The sequence below is a fragment of the Hydractinia symbiolongicarpus genome, chromosome 6, assembly GCF_029227915.1.
Source record: "Hydractinia symbiolongicarpus strain clone_291-10 chromosome 6, HSymV2.1, whole genome shotgun sequence".
Lineage (NCBI taxonomy): Eukaryota > Metazoa > Cnidaria > Hydrozoa > Anthoathecata > Hydractiniidae > Hydractinia > Hydractinia symbiolongicarpus.
Genome location: NC_079880.1, coordinates 14,936,610 through 14,942,805, shown reverse-complemented (window position 1 = coordinate 14,942,805; position 6,196 = coordinate 14,936,610).

Sequence of the window (6,196 nt, the reverse complement as noted above, 5' to 3'; positions counted from 1 at the left end):
TAAATATCCACGAATAGATCTTTTACAAATTTCGTGTTCTGCGAAACTTTAGAAGTAACTGTCAGAACGCGCTCATTCGTGTAAACGGGGCCTTAGTTTTCTTTCATGTTCCGTAGCTTTTTCTAAACTTTTTTATTGAAAATTATTGCGTTTTCAAATTCCCCACTCTATGCTTCAGAAGATCTGAAATTTTTTGATATGCAACAAACGAACAAAAACAAAACTTCCCCCAAAACAATAAAACAATTAAATGATTAGAAATGATTTTAAAGCCAAAGCATCAAATTCTAAAACTCCGTAATAGCCGTATTTTGTCTGTTGACCATCGTAAACCATACACAAAATTGTCAAACTGCGCGACAGGCGGATTCCCGTGGATTTTCCACAGGCTAAGAATCTATCCGTCAGTCTGTGAGCAATGAGCGGCGAGTAGCGACAGGCGAATTCCCGTGGATTATTCCACAGGCTTGTTACTAGTAAAAAAAAAAGTAATTCAAGTTATGCTATAATCGCGTACGAGTTTCGAAACACACTTCTCAATTTCATAGTTTGTTTAAATGTTACCAGATTGGTCTATAATTCAAAGGTTTTTGTCGCCTTCTCATCACCGGCGACGAATTTAAAAACTTTATTGGTTTTTCAGTTTCACCTAAAGCCACGAGTCCTCTTCGTGGCGATAAGAAAAGGCGACGGGATCATCTCCTTCGATAAGAACAAAATTTAATTCACTCGGTTTACTTCTTGAGTTATAAAAAAAAAACAGTCGTGGACAGTCGTGACAAAGTATTGCCTCAATGACTACGCTTTAACCCTATTCGGTCCGGGGGGGGCGGATTTTGAACACGTGACTAATCCGATTTCCCGATTTTTTCGGATTTTACCCGAAAATCGGAAAAAAACGGATTTTCGGGCAATTTTTGGCATTTTTTTATCCGATCCTTGTAAAAACCGGAAGATATGTTAAATAACTTTTATTTAGCTTTCAGAAACTTCAAACAGAATGTAAAAATTCGCTCTAGAACAAAAGTAATTATATTTTAAGCAGATTGTGGCATTTTTAAAAATTTTTAAGCTTTTGATGACGTCACAGAAAATGTGCTGACGCAAGCAAATTTTTTTTGGCGCCATTTTGTTCCTTTTATGACGTACTATAAGTGTGCCAAGTTTGATTCAATATGATCAACCCTATAAAAAGTTATTGAGGGGGGGGGGCGGAATCAGCCCCCCCCCCCGGTCATAGCATGTTCGAAAAACCCCGGACCGAATAGGGTTAAGGTGAAGCTATTTATTTTTGTGTTTTTTGTTGTCAAAGTTAAAAACAAATAATTAATTTGTATCGTTGTATTGCTATTCTAGCAGCTGTCTAGGTTCACATTTTACAAATTTAAAGGGGCCATGTGTTATCTGCAATTTGCTTTTTTATTTGACATTTTTTAAAATTCATCACAACTTTTGTACGTTTACTTTTGAAGATGTAAAGTTATGTTGTTCGAAATGACAACCGTGAAGTTATGTTGTTCGAAATGACAACCGTGTTTTGCTTCCAATCAAAGCCAAAAACAGTTAGTGGTCACTCTTTTTGTCGAATGAAAATTTTGAATAGCTGGTTAATACTAATGTTTCGAAAGCTTTATACCAGATTATTGCATGTGTCACATGCAATAATCTGGTATTTAAGGATGACAGGCATCCTTACAATGAATTGAGTTGTGGTCTAATTTCAGGTATTACCCCTGCTCGTGTCGCGGGATATAAAAATTTGTGTGGTCAAATTTACTTAATATTTGGAATTAAAAGATATTAACAGGCTCAATTAGTTTAAAATGTTCTTAGCATATGCGCAGAAAAAAAGAAAAATACCTATTTGCCAAGCTAAGTACCTACGTTTGGAAATTGTACCTATCTCTTCGTTTCTCGATCAAAATCCATTATTTTCTGTATAATGTTCCATTGCCCTCCATTGAAAAACTGGACTATAGCTGTAAAAATCAACTGGTTTTCAAAAAGGAAACTTCATATACTTTACCGTATACGGGTTAGCCCGTCCTTTATATATCGTATTTCGTGTTTCCGTAACACAACTTTTTTCTCGCACAGAAACAGAACGCTGGGTTAACCCTATTCGGTCTGGGGTTTTTCGAACATACTATGAACGGGGGGGGGGGGGGGGGCGGATTGCGCCCCCCCGTCAATATCTTTTCATAGGATTGTTCAAATTGAATCAAACTTGGCACACTGATAGTACGTCATAAAAGGAACAAAATGGCGGCAATAACTTTTTGCTTGCGTAAGCACATTTTCTGTGACGTCATCAGAAGCTTAAAAATTGGCGGGGGCGGATTCCGCCTCCCCGTACCGAATAGGGTTAAGCCAAAAGTAACTGTGTCACCCGGCATTAAACAACAGGCAGAGCGATTAATAATAACCGTAAACTGTGCCACCTACTCAGCTGGAGCACTTTAGTACAGGTATTTTTAAATTACTTTCCAATAATTCTAGCTAAAATAAAAACACAGTTTACAACTCGTTGCTTCCTTGTCATAGCAAAACAGTCGGCCAATCTTTTTATTTTTGGAAGAATGCTCCTGGTGAAAGTTTAAAAATAAATGTTACTCCAGGCTAAACACTTATACAGGTAAACAATGTTGCACATCCATATACGTGCTATACCTTTTTCTGTAAAATTGTATCGCAACTTTGGTTAAACAGAAACACATGAAACAGTACGTCGTCGCCCGACCCATATTGTCCGAAGAACGGCAACAACCCATACTGTCCGAATCCAACCCATATTGTCGGGAGAAGTAAAATACACTTTTATCGCTTGATAATTTTTCAGAAAACTATTCTTTTGTTAATGCGGATTGTTGACACCCTGGGTAAGACCTTTCAACAAAGGAAACAATCTGTCGTTAACATCGGGCTGGGCATTTAGTACAGGCAAACGGTGTTGCACATATGTATAGGCGTATACCCTTTTCCAAAAAAAATTTATCGCAACTGCGGTTAAAATAAAAATACGTGAAACAGCCCGTCGTTACTCCGTCCAGCTAAAAAAATAACTCAGTAATTCTATTTGTGGAATAGATTTTCATGACAGTGAAAAAAAGGTGTAGCTAGCCGCCTAGCTAGCTGCATAGCATGAGAATTATTGATTAGAAAATAATTTTGTTGCACCCACACTTTCTACTTTCACTTTTTAGGCAGAGGTATGTTAAGGAGCTAGTTGAATAGCCACAGCCTCAACATGAAAATAAATGTTGGCCGGAATAAAATGCTCTAATACCATACAGAATAGAAATAAGTTAAGCTAGGTAGCTAGCCTGCTTTAGAATAATCCTCCGAAATCTTCGTTCCTGACTAAAAATACCAAAACTGGTGCGTGTAAGGTCTGCACGTGGCTCCCGGTGTTTTTGAAAATTTCGCAAGACAAAATTTCTGAAAAGGTCCTTAAATTGGAAAATTCGTGAAAGTTTTTTCAAATAATTTGTAAACTAGGTAAATTATAATTTTTAAACTAAATTTATTTGGTTACAGATGACATGGCATGAATCTATATAATAATACGCCAGTTCTGTCTGTGACTTTTGCAAAGTGGATAAAAATAACTTGGAAACGGGTGGAAATAACTGACGTCATCTCCTGCTTGGGTAACTAGGGACTACCTGGGACCAATTTGGGTAAGTTTCCCAAACCTGGGTCACCAAATCCGTTTCAAAATGGACGGGTTGATGACGTCATCTAAAAATCTCAAACCTTAATATATCCGCAACCATTTGTAAAAAGTACATGATCCTATACATTTTCTTGATCAGCGTTTCAAGATCTATACGATGAAAGCAACAGGCATACAAATTTATGAAAAAAGATTTTTTGCGTTCTGACAGGTCTCTGCTGACGTCAGCAAAATTTAAATGACGGTTGTTTTTCTCTGTTATCCTGCCTAAGTGAATTTTTCCACGGACCTTATCGACTAGTTAACATTAATAAAAAACTCTGCTAAGGTGGCGGCTTACGCAAACAACAATGACTCAAACTTGATTCATAACTTTTTTATTAGGCATGCTTCTAACGTGAAGAATCCTATAGCTCGTATGTAATTTAATGCACTCTTTGTGGGGATCGTCATTCCTTGGTAAGTGTCTGTTACTGTGATGCGGCTCGTAGTGTACTTTTGTGGCTTAAAGTTGCTCTTGTTACTTTAATTTGGCTCGTGATAGGCTGTATGTGGATCACGGTGTATTGTATGGGGATTACGATGGGATGTATGTGGCTCGTGGTGGTTCGTGTGGCTGGTCGTGGTTAGTGGTGGACCATGGTGGCTGATCGTGTCTCGAGGTGGCTCTTATGAGGCTGGTCGTGGCTGGTGGTGGCTCGTAAAGTCTCGTAGTGGCTTGATGTTTTATAACTGAGTTTTTAAAAGCTGGACATTCTAAGCTTTTCAAATTGTCGAAGGAAACGCGTTCAATCAGTTTCTCTTTAAAATCATATTAAAATACTGCAACCAATCTAACTTTTCAAACTTGATAAAAAAGGGTGATATATTCAAATTTAGCGGATTCGATAAAACGAATCCGAAAGAAAAGCAAACAAGACTTCAATCTAAATTTCCTCAGACTAGTGAAGCAAAAAGGTCCTGTCTAAATTAAATCTAGCAAAATTTTAGACCAAGCATCTCCAAAGTGGACACCTCTGCAAAGTAAATAGTTTAATTAAAAGACGAATTTCTTATAGCGCTTATTAAATTATTATTAAATTGGAAGTTTCTTTGGATCTAACCACATTAGAGAAAGACAAAAAATGCAAATGAAGTAAACCCTAAGCTGATGAGTGTGAAAAGTGTTGAATTCTATATTTTGAAAAGACTAGTTAAGGACAGGAAAAAGCGGAATGATTTTATAAAGCTTGTATTTGTATTTTTGTGAATCTAGCAAAAAAGCGAGAAGCTGTAGTTAAACTACCCGCTCTGAGCTAACAGCCCTTACATCTATATAGCTAAGCGAGTTTTTTAGACTGAGATTCTTTAAAAGTGAAAACATTCGAAAATTTTGTTCGAATAATAATAAGAAAAAATCGTTTGTGAATGACATGTGGCGTTTTGTAATTACAAAATTTCCGGTAAAGTTTTGTTGGTTTGTGATGGAGATCGATAATATTTTCATACATTAAAAAAGAATAATAATAATGTTAAAGAAATGAAAAAGATGTGTTAAGTTGTTTCTGTTTAGGAATAATGTGTCAACAAATCCTAATTTTAATATCTGTTAGTTAACTAACGCAATGTCAAGACAAGAAAGGTATCGTATGTTTTGAGTGCACAATTATTTTTTTTATATCTTTTTTTAGTAATTACAACATTATTTTGTTCTTATAATCTATGAAGGAATTTAGTCTAGGTACGTTCTTAAGAGGTTTTTAATTTTTTGCAAAATCTGAGCCTTGACGGTTTTATAAACTAGGTTAAGATTTTCCATTTGGCTAGACAGTGGTGTCTTAAGATATCAAATAATTTAATTCAAGATATTAACATTTTCTAAAAATGATCATTCCCTTTTTTGACGTGACTACGTTTAGAAGCAATGCTTTTGTTATTTCCAGCGTAGAAGCTTCTAGTTTTTTGGCAATCTAGAGGCCGTTTGCATAAGACCAATGTACAACGGTGCGGCCACCAATTTTAGTTCATTTCGAGCAAAGTGAAAGCCTCCATAAACACGACATCATTTGACCTAAGGTTAAAGTTTGAAGTGAAACTTTTATGCGTATAAACTTCACACTACCATGTTTTACTGATTTTCTTACAAAAAGTTTCCTATATAAAAATGAGTGCACATCAAATAAAAGAGCTTTTTACCTGATTTAAAATGAAATAAGTTATGCAGTGAATGTCGATGATAAACTAATTTCATACTTTTGATTATCATCAAATTTACAATGAACCTTTCCGGAATTTCAAAAAGGCAATTGTCAAAAATTTCTGTAGTGATCACCTTTTTTTGGATGAGGGGGAGGGGGAGGGGCGTGGTAGCTAATCATATCACCCCATCGGTTTATTTTTATCAGATATTTTAAAGGCGCGTAATCACCTTGTTGGGAAATTTTTTTAAAGGTCCCTATTTTATTGTAAAAACTGAAAAAAATATTGATGAGAAAACATCATCCTGAAAATTTTATTAAAACTGAAAATCAGAACATGTTT